Consider the following 16843-nt stretch of genomic DNA (forward strand, 5'->3'; position numbering starts at 1 on the left):
CCGGGCCACGCTAAGGGGTGACAGCCACACAAAAGAGCCGTCCCCGGGGGGCTGAGCACCGGCGGGCTCGTGACACGGGGACACACGGCTGCGCCCGCTCCGCCGCCTGCCATCTCCATCAGCCTCGGCGGGGACAGCAGGACGCGATGGCAAGTGACAGCCGCCGCCAGCGCCGGGGGTGAGCGAAGGACACAGGGACGGGAGGGGGACACGTGGGGGGACAGGGTGGGACACACACACACACACACACACACACACGCAGCCGGGGCTTTGGTGGCCCCAGGTGACAACACCAAGGTGGTGTCAACCCTGGTGGCACTTATGGGGTCCATGAGGTCATCGCCCAACCCCCCAATCCCACCCTGGGGGCACGTCCCCTTCCTGTGTCACACCCGCGCGGTGTCTCCAGACTCCAGGGGACAAGCGGGGGACAGACCCCAGCCCGCCAACCCAAAAGGGGGGGGACCAAGGGGACACTTGGCAGCCCATCGATCACCCCTGCATCCCACCCCAGCTCCCGCAGAGCCTTTAATTTAATCAGTGTGCAAAAATCAATTAGCCAGCTTTAAGGAGGCAATTATTCCCGGGCCTTAACGAGGCTTGGGGGGGGGGAGAGTATTTTGGGGTGGGAGTGCTGTCAGCCCCGTGACCCCCCCCAAGCTGTCCTGTCATGTCATTGGCTCCTTCCTGGTTCTTCTCTCCATCGTGTGCGTGTCCCCCCCCGACTCCTCGTTATCTTTCTTTTTTAACGAGAGCCTAAAAATACGCCTCGCCGAGGTCACGGGCTGCGTGAGTCACCCGCCAGCGCTGCGCTGCGGTGCCCGGGGTGGGCAAGGGGCTCTGCGTGGGGACGGGGTGGCTGTGGCAGGACACAGGGGGGACACAGACACGCCCCGGTTGCATCAGGGCACTCGTGTCACAGGGAGGGTGAGGGGACATCCTCGGCGCTGGTCACAGTGTCCTCGAGTGATGGGACCACAGCCCCAGGCCACCCCATTGCCACAGGTCATTGTGTCCCCACGGTACGGCCAGCGGATCGGAAGATCTCACCACCCTGGGCCGGCACGTCGCCACGGCACGGCCAGCGGACCGGAACATCTCACCACCGGGGGCCGGCACGTCGCCACGGAAAGGCCAGCGGCCCTGAACATCTCACCACCCAGGACCGGCACGTCGCCACGGCACGGCTAGCGGCCCGGAACATCTCACCCCCCGGGGCCGGCACGTCGCCACGGCACGGCCAGCGGACCGGAACATCTCACCACCCGGGGCCGGCACGTCGCCACGGCACGGCCAGCGGACCGGAACATCTCACCACCCAGGACCGGCACGTCACCACAGCACGGCCAGCGGACCGGAATATCTCAGCCCCCTGGGGCGACACGTCGCCACGGCACGGCAAGCGGCCCGGAATATCTCACCACACGGGACCGGCACGTCGCCACGGCACGGCCGGCGGATCGGAACATCTCACCACCCAGGAACGGCACGTCGCCACGGCACGGCCAGCGGACCGGAACATCTCACTACCCGGGGACGGCACGTCGCAACGGCACGGCCAGCGGCCCGGAACATCTCACCACCGGGGCCGGTACATCGCCACGGCACGGCCAGCGGACCGGAACATCTCACCACCCGGGACCAGCACATCGCCACGGCACGGCCAGTGGCCCAGAACATCTCAACACCCTGGGCCAGCACGTCGCCACGGCACGGCCAGCGGACCGGAACATCTCACCAGCCGGGGCCGGCACGTCGCCATTTCGACCAGATGTCACAGTGCCACTGCCAAGTTACCGTGCCACCCCCTGGTCACAGTACCGCCCGCATGTCACATGCCACCCCCAGGTCACAGTGCCATGCCCATGTCACAGTGCAGACCCATGTCACAGTGCCAACCCAATGTCACAATGCCACTGCCTTTCACGGTGCAACACCCATGTCACAGTGCCATACCCATGTCACAGTGCCACGCCATGTCACTGTGCCGTCCCCATGTCATAGTGCCACCCCCATGTCACAGAACCTTCCCCATGTCAAAGTGCCATCCTCGTGAAACCGTGCCACCCCAATCACGTGCCACCCCAATGTCACAGTGCGACACGCATGTCACAGTGCCACACCCATGTCACAGTAACGTCCACATGTCACACTGCCACCCCCATGTTACACTGCCGTCCCCATGTCACAGTGGCACCCCCATGTCACAATGCCACCGCCATGTCACAGTGCTATCCCCATGTCACAGTGCCAATCCAATGTCACAGTGCCATCCCCATGTCACAAAACCATTGCCATGTCACAGTGGCACCCACAGGTGCTATCCCCATGTCACAGTACTGCCCCCATGACACTGTGCCACCCCACTGTCACAGTGACGTCCACATGCCACAGTGCCACACCCATGTCACACTGCCCTCCCCATGTCACAGTGCCACACCCATGCCAAAGTGCCATCCCAATTTCACAGTGCCACCCACATGTCACAATGCCAGCACCATGTCACAGTGCCGTCCCCATGTCATAGGGCCGTCCCCATTTCACAGTGCCACCCCTGTGTCACAGTGCCGACCCGATGTCACAATGCCACGGTCATGTCACAGTGCCACCCCTGTGTCACAGTGCCACCCCCATGGCACAGTGCCGTACCCATGTCACAGTGCCACCGCCGTATCATAGTGACGCCCCCATGCGACAGTGCCGCCCCCATGAAACAGTGCCGACCAAATGTCACAATGACACCGACATGTCACTGTGCCACCGCCATGTCACAGTGCCATCCCCATGTCACAGTGACGCCCCCGTGTCACAGTGCTGCCCCCAATTCACAGTAATGCCTCCATGTCACAGTGCCGTCCCCATGTCACAGTGCCGACCCAATGTCACAAAGCCATCGCCATGTCTCAATGCCACCGCCTTGTCACAGTGCCACCCCCAAGTCACACTGCCGTCCCCATGTCACAGTGCGACCCCTGTGTCATAATGCCACCACCATGTCACAGTGCCACCCCACTGTTACAGTGTCGCCCCATGTTACAGTGCACTGCCCATGTCACGCTGCCACCACCATGCCACAGTGCCGTCCCCATGTCACAGTGACACCCACATGTCACAGTGCCACCTACATGTCACAGTGCTACTCCCATGTCATAATGCCACCGCCATGTCACAGTGCCAACCCCATGTCACAGTGCCATCGCCGTATCATAGTGGCGCCCCCATGTGACAGTACCGTCCCCATGTCACAGTGCAACTCTAATGACCCAGGGCCGTCCCACTCTCACAATGCCACGCCCATGTCACAGTGCCGCCCCCGTGTCACAGTGCTACTCCAGTGTCACAGCACCGTACCCATGTCACAGTGCCACCAGAAAGTCACTGTGCCACCGACATGTTAAAGTGACACCCCCATGTCACAGTACCACTCCCATGTCCCAGTGTCGTCCCCATGTCCCAGTGCCGTCCCCTTGTCACAGTGCCGCCCCCATGTCACAGTGCTGACCCCATATCTCAGTGTCACCCCCATGTCACATTTCTGGTCCCATTTCACAGTGCCACTTCCATGTCACAATGTTGCCCCCATGTCACAATGCCGCCCGCATGTCACAGCGCCACTCCTTGTCACTGAGCTATTTTCATGTCACAGTGCCACCCCAACGTCACAGAGCCATCCCCATTTCACAGTGTCACACTAAAGTCACCGTGCCACTCCCATGTCTCAGTGCCACTCCCATGTCACCGTGCCACCCACATGTCACCATGATGCCCCCATGGCACAGTGCCTAGTCCATGTCACAGTGCCACACTCATGTCACAGTGCCGTCCCCATGTAAGAGTGCTACTCCATGTCATTGTGCCGTCCCCATGTCACTGTGCCACGTCACAATGCCGCCCACATGTCACAGTGCCACTCGCTGTCACTGTTCTATTTTCATGTGACAGTGCCACCCCAATGTCACAGTGCCGAACCAACGTCACAATGCTACTGCCATGTCTCAGTGCTAAAACCATGTCACTGTGCCACCCACATGTCACAGTGCCACCATGTCACAATGCCACCCCCATGTTACAATGCTGTGCTCGTGTCACAGTGCCACACCCATTATACTGCCGTCCCCATGTCACAGTGCCACACCTATGTCATAGTGCCGCTCACATGTCACCGTGCCACCCCCATGTCACAGTGCCGCCAACACATTACAATGCCAAACCAATGTCACAATGCAGCCCCCATGTCACAGTGAAGCCCCCATGTGTCCCCATGTCATAGTGACACCCCCATGTCCCAGTGTCGCTCCCATGTCACAGTGCCACCCCTATGTCATAGTGCCGCTCACATGTCACCGTGCCACCCCCATGTCACAGTGCCACCAACACGTTACAATGCCAAACCAATGTCACAATGCAGCCCCCATGTCACAGTGAAGCCCCCATGTCAAAGTGTCACCCCCATGTCACAATGCCGTCCCCATGTTACCCTGAAGCCCCATGTCACAATGCCACCCTCATGTTACAGAGCCACCACCATGTCACACTGCCATCCCCATGTCACAGAGCCATCCCCATTTCACAGTGTCACACTAAAGTCACGGTGCAGCCTCCATGTCACAGTGCCACCCACATGTCACATTGCCGCACCCATGTCACAGTGCCATCATGAAACCGTGACCTGGTTGTAACGGGTGTAGCACTGTGACACGGGGGCAGCATTGTAACATGGGGTGGCATTGTGACATGTGGGTGGCACTGTGACATGTGGACATTACTGTGACTGTGGGGTGGCACTGTGACATGGAGACGGTACTGGTACATGGCGATGGCATTGTGACATGGGGTGGCACTGTGAATTGGGGGCAGCACTGTGACACGGGGGCGTCACTGTGACATGGAGAAGGTACTGTGACATAGAGATGGCACTGTGACATGTGGGTGGCACTGTGACATGTGGGTGGCACTGTGACATGGTTTTAGCACTGAGACATGGCAGTAGCATTGTGACGTTGGTTTGGCGCTGTGACATTGGGGTGGCACTGTGACATGAAAATAGAACAGTGACAGCGAGTGGCACTGTGACATGTGGGCGGCATTGTGACGTGGCACAGTGACATGGGGACGGCACAATGACATGGAGTAGCACTCTTACATGGGGACGGCACTGTGACATGAGTGTGGCACTGTGACATGGACTAGGCACTGTGCCATGGGGGCATCATGGTGACATGTGGGTGGCACGGTGACATGGGAGTGGCACTGAGACATGGGAGTGGCACGGCGACTTTAGTGTGACACTGTGAAATGGGGATGGCTCTGTGACGTTGGGGTGGCACTGTGACATGAAAATAGCTCAGTGACAAGGAGTGGCGCTGTGACATGCGGGCGGCATTGTGACATGGGGGCGACACTGTGACATGGAAGTGGCACTGTGAAATGGGAGCAGAAATGTGACATGGGGGTGACACTGAGATATGGGGTCAGCACTGTGACATGGGGGCGGCACCGTGACAAGGGGATGGCACTGGGACATGGGGACGACACTGGGACATGGGAGTGGTACTGTGACGTGGGGGTGTCACTGTAACATGTCGGTGGCACAGTGACTTTCTGGTGGCACTGTGACATGGGTACGGTGCTGTGACACTGGAGTAGCACTGTGACACGGGGGCGGCACTGTGACATGGGCGTGGCATTGTGAGAGTGGGACGGCACTGGGTCATTAGAGTTGCACTGTGACATGGGGACGGTACTGTCACATGGGGGCGCCACTATGATACGGCGATGGCACTGTGACATGGGGTTGGCACTGTAGCGGTGGCATTAGGACATGGGAGTAGCACTGTGACATGCACCCATGTCACAGTGCCACACCCATGTCACAGTGCCAACCCACTGTCAGGGTGACATCCACATGTCACAGTGCCACACCCCCACATCCATGTCACAGTGCCAACCCACTGTCAGGGTGACATCCACATGTCACAGTGCCACACCCATGTCACAGTGCCACACCCATGTCACAGTGCCACCACAATTACACAGTACAGTCCCCATGTCACTGCCACAACCATGTAACAGTGCCGTCCCAATGTCATAGTGCCATCCACATGTCACAGTTCCGTCACCATGTCACAGTGCCACTACCACGTCACAGAGCCACCACCATGTCACAATGCAGCCCTAATGTCACAGTGCCGTCACATGTCACAGTGTCGCTCCATGTGACAGTGCCCTGCCCATGTCACACTGTCATCCCCATGTCACAGTGTCGTTCCCGTGTCAGTGCCGCCCCCATGTCACTGTGCCATTCCCATGTCACACTACCAACCCACTGTGACAATGCCGCCACCAGGTCTCAGTGCCACACACGTCACAGAGCCACCCCCAGCTCAGAGTGCCGCCCCACTGTCACAGAGTAGGCCCCTTGTCAATATGCCACCACAATGTCACACTGCCACCATGATATCACAGTGCCGTCCCCATGTCACAGTGCCACGCCCATGTCACAGTGCCGCCTCTATGTCACAGAGCCATTAAAGTCACGGTGCAGCCTCCATGTCACAGTGCTGTCCACATGTCACAGTACCACCCCCATGACAAAGTGCCACCCCAATGTCACAGTGCCACCCCAATGTCACAGTTCTGTCCTCATATCAAAGTGCCATCCCCATGTCACAGTACCATCCCCATGTCACAGTGCAACCCCACTGTCACAGTGACATCCACATGTCACAGAGCCACCCTCATGTCACTGTGCCACCACAATGTCACAATGCCACACCCATATCAGAGTGCTGTCTCCACATCACAGTGCCATCCCCATGTCATAGTGCCACCCCCATGCCATAGTGCTGCCCCCATGTCACAGTGCCACCCACATGTCACAGTGCAGTCCTAATGTCACAACCCCACCGCCGTGTCACAATGCCACCCCTCTGACGCAGTCATCCCCATGTCACAGTTCCACTCCATTGTCCCAGTGCCACTCCAATGTCCCAGTGCCGTCCCCATGTCACAGTGCAACCACAATGTCACAGTGCCACTGCCATTTCACAGTACCGCCCCAATGTAACAGTGCCACCCCAATGTCACAGTGCCACCACCATGTCACAATGCAGCCCCCATGTCACAGTTCTGTCCTCATGTCAGAGTGCCACCCCCATGTCGAAGTACCTTACCCATTTCACAGTGCAACCCCACTGTCACAGTGACATCCACATGTCACAGTGCCACGCCCATATCATAACGCCACCACCATGTCACAGTGCCACCCCTCTGTCACAGTGCCATCCCCATGTCACAGTGCAACCACAATGTCACAGTGCCACTGCCATGTCACAGTGCCGTGCCATGGGTGACCTGGGTCATGAATGGCACTGTGACATGTGGACGTTACTGTGACATGGGGATAGCACTGTGACATGGCGGTGGCATTGTGACATGGGGGTGCCACTGGGGACGGCAGTGTAACATGGGGGTGGCACTGTGACATGTGGACGTTACGGTGACATGGGTGTGGCACTGTGACATGCGTGTCGCACTGTGACATTAGGGTGGCACTGTGACATTGGGGTGGCACGGTTTCACGAGGATGGCACTTTGACATGGGGACGGTTCTGTGACATGGGGGTGGCACTATGACATGGGGACGGCACAGTGACATGGCGTGGCACTGTGACATGGGTATGGCACTGTGACTTGGGTACGGCACTGTGACATGGGTGTTGCACCGTGAAAGGCAGTGGCATTGTGACATTGGGTTGGCACTGTGACATGGGTCTGCACTGTGACATGGGCATGGCACTGTGACCTGGGGGTGGCACTGTGACATGGTTTTAGCACTGAGACATGGCAGTAGCATTGTGACGTTGGTTTGGCGCTGTGACATTGGGGTGGCACTGTGACATGGTGGCAGCGCTGTGAAATGGGGGAGGCATGGGGTCATTAGAGTTGCACCATGACATGGGGACGGCACTGTGACATGGGGAGGGCAGCGTGTCTTGGGGGTGGCACTGTGATATGATGACGGCACTGTGACATGGCGGTGGCACTGTGACATTGTGGTCACACTGTGACATAGGGATGGCACTGGGACATGGATATGGCACTGTGACATGGGATGGCGCTGTTACATGGCATGGCACTGTGACATGGGGACGGCACTGGGTCATTATAGTTGCACTGTGACATGGGGACGGCAGGGTGACATAGGGCTGGCACTGTGACATGGGTGTTGCACTGTGACATGGGGACAGCAGTTGGACATGGGAGTGGTACTGTGACGTGGGGGTGTCACTGTAACATGGCGGTGGCACAGTGACATTCTGGTGGCACCGTGACACGGGTACGGTGCTGTCGCACTGGGGTAGCACTGTGACATGGGGGCGGCACTGTGACATGGGAGTGGCACTGTGACAATGGGACAGCACTGGGTCATTAGAGTTGCACTGTGACATGGGGAAGGCAGTGTGACATGGCGGTGGCATTATGACATGTGGGTGGCACTGTGACATGGGGATGGCATTGCGACATGGGGGTGGTGCTGTGACGTGGGGGCGTTACTGTGACATGGGTGTGGCACTGTGACATGCGTGTGCAGTGGCATTGTGACATGGGGGTGCCACTGTGACATGGGGACGGCAGTGTAACATGGTGGTGGCTCTGTAACATGAGGGTGGCATTGTGACATGGGGCTTCAGGGTAACATGGGGATGGCATTGTGACATGGGGGTGACACTTTGACATGGGGGCTTCACTGTGAAGCGGCACTATGACATAGGGGTGGCACTGTGACATGGAAGCGGCACTGGGACATGGGGGTGTCACTATGACATGGGGACTGCACTGTGACATGGGGAGGCCACTGTGACATGGGTGTGGCACTCACTGTGACATGGGGACGGCGCTGTGACATAGGAGGGACAGCAGTGTGACATTGGGGTGGCAGTTGGGCATGGGGGTGGCAGTGTGACATGGGGATGCAATATTGACAAGGGGCCTGCACTGTGACAATGGTGTGGCACTTTCAGATGGAGGTGACTCTGTGACATGTGTGTGGCACTGTGACCTGGCGGTGGCATTGTCACATTGGTTTGGTAGTGTGACATGGGAATGGCACAGTGACATGGGTGTGGCACTGTGACATGGGTGTGGCACTGGGATATGGGGACGGTACACTGACCTGGTGTTGGCACTGTGACATGGTGGTGCCACTGTGACATTCTGGTGGCACTGTGACATGTGGACGTCACTGTGAAAGGGGGTGGCGCTGTGACATGGGAATGGTACCGTGACATGGGTGTGGCACTGTGACTTCAGTGTGGCACTGTGACATGGGGTTGGATCTGTGACAGGCGAGCGTCACTATTATGTGGCGGTGTATCTGTGACATGGGGTCGGCACTGTGACATGGGGGTGGCACTGTGACATGGGGATGGCACTGTGACATGGTGGTGGCACTCTGACATGGGGACGGCAGTGTGTCACGGGGGCGGCACTGTGACATGTGGACGGTACTATCATATGGCAGCGTCACTTTGATACGGCGGTGGCACTGTGACATCGGGATGGCACAGTAACATGAGGGTGCCACCGCGACATGGAAGTGGCATTGTGACAAGGGGATGGCACTGTGTCACGGGAAGGCACTGTGCCATGGGGACGGCACTGTGACATGGCAGTGGCACTGTGACATTGTGGTTGCACTGTGCCATGGGGACGGCACTGGGACATTGTGGTTTCACTGTGACATGGGGATGACACTGTGACAGAGGGGTGGCACTGTGACATGGTGGTGGCATTATGATATGGGCGTGGCACTGTGACATGGGGATGGCACTGTGACATGGGGAGGTCAGTGTGACATGGCGGTGGCATTGTGACATTAGGACTGCACTGTGACATGTGGGTGGCACTGTGACATGTGGATGGCACAGTGACATGGGGTGGCGCTGTTTCATAGGAACGGCACTGTGTAATGGGGACGGCACTGTGACATGGGTACTGAACTGTGACATTGTGGTGGCACTGTGACATGGGGTCTGTACTGTGTCATGGGGACAGCAGTGTGACATGGGGTGGCACTGTGACACGTTATTGCACGAGTTGCACTGTGACATGGGTGTGGCACTGTGACCTGGCGGTTGCATTGTCACATTGGGTGACATGGGGACGGCACTGTGATATGGGTGTGGCATTGTGACATTGTGGTGGCACAGTGACATGGGTGTGGCTCTGTGACAGTGGGGTTGCACTGTGACGTGGGGACTGTACTGTGCCATGGGGGTGGCACTTTGATATGAGGACGGATCTGTGACATGGGGGCTGCATTGTGACATGTGGGTGGCACTGTGACACAGGGCCGGCACCTTGACATGGGGACAGCACTGTGACATGGGGGTGGTACTGTGACTTGGAGGTGTCACTGAGATATGGCAGCGGCACCGTGACATTCTGGTGGCACTGTGACATGGGTACAGTACTGTGACATTGGGATGGCACTGTGACATTGGGATGGCACTGTGACATGGGGGTGGCACTGTGACATGGGGGTGGCACTGTGACATGGGGACGGCACTGTGACATGGGGACGGCAGTGTGTCACCGGGGCAGCACTGTGACATGGGGACGGTACACTGCTATCCCCATGTCACAGTACCGCCCCCATGACACCGTGCCACCCCACTGTCACAGTGACGTCCACATGCCACAGTGCCACACCCATGTCACAGTGCCACATCCAGGTCACAGTAACTCCCCCATGTCACAGGGCAGTCCCCATGTCACAGCACCACACCCATGTCACACTGCCCTCCCCATGTCACAGCCACCCCCATGTCACACTGCCCTCCCCATGTCACAGTGCCACCCCCACACCAAAGTGCCATCCCAATTTCACAGTGCCACCCACATGTCACAATGCCAGCACCATGTCACAGTGCCGTCCCCATGTCATAGGGCCGTCCCCATTTCACAGTGCCACCCCTGTGTCACAGTGCCGACCCGATGTCACAATGCCACGGTCATGTCACAGTGCCACCCCTGTGTCACAGTGCCACCCCCATGGCACAGTGCCGTACCCATGTCACAGTGCCACCGCCGTATCATAGTGACGCCCCCATGCGACAGTGCCGCCCCCATGAAACAGTGCCGACCAAATGTCACAATGACACCGACATGTCACTGTGCCACCGCCATGTCACAGTGCCTTCCCCATGTCACAGTGCCGTCCCCATGTCACAGTGCTGCCCCCAATTCACAGTGCCGACCCAATGTCACAAAGCCATCGCCATGTCTCAATGCCACCACCTTGTCACAGTGCCACCCCCAAGTCACACTGCCGTCCCCATGTCACAGTGCATGACCCCTGTGTCATGCTGCCACATCCATGTCCCAGTGCCGTCCCCATGTCACAGTGACACCCACATGTCACAGTGCCACGAACATGTCACAGTGCCAAGCCGAAGTCAAAGTGCCACCCCCATGTCACAGTGCAGTCCCCCTGTCATAGTGCCACCACAATGTCACAGTGCCACTCCTATTTCACACTGCTACCCCCATTTCATAGTGACACCTCCATGTCACAATGTTGCCCCCATGTCACATTGCTGTACCTATGTCACAGTGCCGCCACCATGTCACAGTGCCATGGTTTGGTAGTGTGACATGGGAATGGCACAGTGACATGGGTGTGGCACTGTGACATGGGTGTGGCACTGGGATATGGGGACGGTACACTGACCTGGTGTTGGCACTGTGACATGGTGGTGCCACTGTGACATTCTGGTGGCACTGTGACATGTGGACGTCACTGTGAAAGGGGGTGGCGCTGTGACATGGGAATGGTACCGTGACATGGGTGTGGCACTGTGACTTCAGTGTGACACTGTGACATGGGGTTGGATCTGTGACAGGCGAGCGTCACTATTATGTGGCGGTGTATCTGTGACATGGGGTCGGCACTGTGACATGGTGGTGGCACTCTGACATGGGGACGGCAGCGTGTCACGGGGGCGGCACTGTGACATGTGGACGGTACTATCATATGGCAGCGTCACTTTGATACGGCGGTGGCACTGTGACATCGGGATGGCACAGTAACATGAGGGTGCCACCGTGACATGGAAGTGGCATTGTGACAAGGGGATGGCACTGTGTCACGGGAAGGCACTGTGCCATGGGGACGGTACTGTGACATGGCAGTGGCACTGTGACATTGTGGTTGCACTGTGACATGGGATGGCAATGGGACATTGTGGTTTCACTGTGACATGGGGATGACACTGTGACAGAGGGGTGGCACTGTGACATGGTGGTGGCATTGGGACATTGTGGTTTCACTGTGACATGGGGATGACACTGTGACAGAGGGGTGGCACTGTGACATGGTGGTGGCATTATGATATGGGCGTGGCACTGTGACATGGGGATGGCACTGTGACATGGGGAGGTCAGTGTGACATGGCGGTGGCATTGTGACATTAGGACTGCACTGTGACATGTGGGTGGCACTGTGACATGTGGATGGCACAGTGACATGGGGTGGCGCTGTTTCATAGGAACGGCACTGTGTCATGGGGACGGCACTGTGTCATGGGACAGGGCAGTCCCCATGTCACAGCACCACACCCATGTCACACTGCCCTCCCCATGTCACAGCCACCCCCATGTCACACTGCCCTCCCCATGTCACAGTGCCACCCCCACGCCAAAGTGCCATCCCAATTTCACAGTGCCACCCACATGTCACAATGCCAGCACCATGTCACAGTGCCGTCCCCATGTCATAGGGCCGTCCCCATTTCACAGTGCCACCCCTGTGTCACAGTGCCGACCCGATGTCACAATGCCACGGTCATGTCACAGTGCCACCCCTGTGTCACAGTGCCACCCCCATGGCACAGTGCCGTACCCATGGCACAGTGCCACCGCCGTATCATAGTGACGCCCCCATGCGACAGTGCCGCCCCCATGAAACAGTGCCGACCAAATGTCACAATGACACCGACATGTCACTGTGCCACCGCCATGTCACAGTGCCTTCCCCATGTCACAGTGACGCCCCCGTGTCACAGTGCTGCCCCCAATTCACAGTGACGCCTCCATGTCACAGTGCCGTCCCCATGTCACAGTGCCGACCCAATGTCACAAAGCCATCGCCATGTCTCAATGCCACCGCCTTGTCACAGTGCCACCCCCAAGTCACACTGCCATCCCCATGTCACAGTGCATGACCCCTGTGTCATTCTGCCACCGCCATGTCCCAGTGCCGTCCCCATGTCACAGTGACACCCACATGTCACAGTTGCCACGAACATGTCACAGTGATATCCCCATGTAGCAGTGCTGCCTCCATGTCACAGTCCACCAGCGTGTCACACTGCTTTCCCCATGTCACAGTGGAATTCTAATGACCTGGTGCCGTCCCCATGTCACAGTGCCATCCCCATGTCACAGTGCTGTCCCCACCTAATAGTGCAGTCCCCATGTCACAGTGCTGCACCCATGTCACAGTGCCAACCCACTGTCAGGGTGACATCCACATATCACAGTGCCATCCCCATGTCACAGTGCCACCACAATGACACAGTATAGTCCCCATGTCACTGCCACAACCATATCACAGTGCCGTCCCAATGTCACTGTGACACCCACACGTCACAGTGCCTTCTCCATGTAACAGTGCCGTCCCAATGTCATAGCGCCATCCACATGACACAGTTCCATCACCATGTCACAGTGCCACTACCACGTCACAGAGCCATCCCCATGTCACAGTGCCACCACCATGTCACAATGCAGCCCTAATGTCACAGTGCCGTCACATGTCACAGTGTCGCTCCATGTGACAGTGCCCTGCCCATGTCACACTGTCATCCCCATGTCACAGTGTCGTCCCCGTGTCAGTGCCGCCCCCATGTCACTGTGCCATTCCCATGTCACACTACCAACCCACTGTGACAATGCCGCCACCAGGTCTCAGTGCCACACACGTCACAGAGCCACCCCCAGCTCAGAGTGCCGCCCCACTGTCACAGAGTAGGCCCGTTGTCAATATGCCACACCCATGTCAAAGTGCCACCCCGATGTCACACTGCTATCCCTATGTCACAGTGCCATCCCCATGTCACAGTGCCACCACAATGTCACAGTGCCACCACAATGTCACAGTGATGTGCCCATGTCACAGTGGAATTCTAATGACCCAGTTCCGTCCCCATGTCACAGTGCTGTCCCCACGTAATAGTGCAGTCCCCATGTCACAGTGCCGCACCCATGTCACAGTGCCACACACATGTCACAGTGCCAACCCACTGTCACGGTGCCATCCCCATGTCAGAATGCCACCTCAATGTCACAGAGCCATCCCCATTTCACAGTGTCACACTAAAGTCACGGTGCAGCCTCCATGTCACAGTGCTGTCCACATGTCACAGTACTGCCCCCATGACAAAGTGCCACCCCAATGTCACAGTTCTGTCCTCATATCAAAGTGCCATCCCCATGTCACAGTACCATCCCCATGTCACAGTGCAACCCCACTGTCACAGTGACATCCACATGTCACAGAGCCACCCTCATGTCACTGTGCCACCACAATGTCACAATGCCACACCCATATCAGAGTGCTGTCTCCACATCACAGTGCCACCCCCATGCCATAGTGCTGCCCCCATGTCACAGTGCACCCCACATGTCACAGTGCAGTCCTAATGTCACAACCCCACCACCGTGTCACAATGCCACCCCTCTGACGCAGTCATCCCCATGTCACAGTTCCACTCCATTGTCCCAGTGCCACTCCAATGTCCCAGTGCCGTCCCCATGTCACAGTGCAACCACAATGTCACAGTGCCACTGCCATTTCACAGTACCGCCCCAATGTAACAGTGCCACCCCAATGTCACAGTGCCACCACCATGTCACAATGCAGCCCCCATGTCACAGTTCTGTCCTCATGTCACAGTGCCACCCCCATGTCGAAGTACCTTACCCATTTCACAGTGCAACCCCACTGTCACAGTGACATCCACATGTCACAGTGCCGCCCCCATGCAATAGTTCCACCCACATGTCACAGTGCCGTCCTAATGTCACAATGCCACCGCCATGTCACAATGCCACCACCATGTCACACTGACCTCCCCATGTCACACTGCCGTCCCCACGTCACAGTGCCACCCCCATGTCACAGTGCCGCCCCCATGTCACAGTGTCGCCCCCATGTCATAGTTCCACTCCATTGTCCCAGGGCCACTCCAATGTCCCCGTGCCATCCCCATGTCACAGTGCCACCGCCATATCAAAGTGACGCTGCCATATGATAGTACCGTCCACATGTCACAGTGCCGCTCCCGTGACACACTGCTGTCCCCATGTCAGAGTGCCACCACCATGCCACAGTGCCGTCCCCATGTCACAGTGCCACTGCTTGTCACTGTTCTATTTTCCTGTCACAATGCCACCTCAATGTCACAGAGCCATCCCCATGTCACAGTGCCGTCCCCATGTCACAGTGCCGCCCTCATGTCATAGTGCCACCACAATGTCACAGTGCCACTCCTATTTCACACTGCTACCCCCATTTCATAGTGACACCTCCATGTCACAATGTTGCCCACATGTCACAGTGCTGTACCAATGTCAAAGTGGCACCCACATGTCACCCCATGTCACAGTGCCGCCATCATGTCACAGTGCCGCCCCCATGTCACAGTGCCACTCCCAAGACACAATGCCTTCCCCATGTCACAATGGAATCCCCATGTCACAATGCCGCCCCCATGTCAGAATGCCACCATCATGTCACAGTGCAACCACAATGTCACAGTGCCATCCCAATGTCACAGTGCCATCCCAATGTCACAGTGCCATCCCAATGTCAATGTGGCGTCCCCATGGCACACTGCCTTCCCATGTCACAGTGCCGCCCCAGTGTCACAGTGCTGTCCACATGTAACAGTACCGTCCCCATGTCACAGTGCCACCACAATGTCACAGTGCCGTCCCCACGTAAGAGCGTCACTCCATGTCATTGTGCCGACCCCATGTCAAAATGCCACCCCCATGCCATAGTGCCGCCCCCATGTCACAGTGGCACCCACGTCACAGTGCCGTCCTTATGTCACAATGTCACCGCCATGTCACACTGACATCCCCATGTCACAGTGCCACCCCATATCACAATATCACCATGTCACCGTGCCACCCCTATGTCACCGTGCCGCCCCCATGTCACAGAGTCACCCCCATGTCACAGTGCCGCTCCCGTGTCACAGAGCCGCCCTACGTCACAATGCCACCCCCATTTCAATGTACCTTCCCCGTGCCACAATGGCAGCCACGTCACCGTGCCATGTCAATGTCACAGTGCCATCCCCATGTCACTGTGTCACCCCATGTCACAGTGCCACCCCAAATGTCTCAGTGTGAAGTGCTAAGGTTTGGACTACCAGCCCAAACCAGAGCTGACCTATAGATGAATCCTGTACATTTTACAACTGAAACCATTGCGCTAGTAGGTGTTGAACTCAGTTATAACAACGCACTTATGCTGATGTAAAAAGTGATAAAGCATGGAAGTACTGAAGCCTGAACAACAGGCCCCAAGCCGAAGCTGCTAACTTAGTGTGTAGTCATGAACACAGTATCTAAACTCGCTAGTGAGAGACGCGGCTTAGACAAAATGTAGTCAGCAGTGAGGGGAAAATGTTTCCCATTTTCCTTTCTCAGCCTTCTGCAAGGCTGAGAACCCAGGTATCTGGCCTTGTAAAAACTCCCTTGGTTTCCCCCCCTGAGCCCTGGCCAGGCTTTGGGTGGAATCCAACAGGAGGATGAAACCAGAAATTTC

Source organism: Athene noctua, unplaced genomic scaffold (genome assembly GCF_965140245.1).
Source record: "Athene noctua unplaced genomic scaffold, bAthNoc1.hap1.1 HAP1_HAP1_scaffold_159, whole genome shotgun sequence".
NCBI classification, from domain to species: domain Eukaryota; kingdom Metazoa; phylum Chordata; class Aves; order Strigiformes; family Strigidae; genus Athene; species Athene noctua.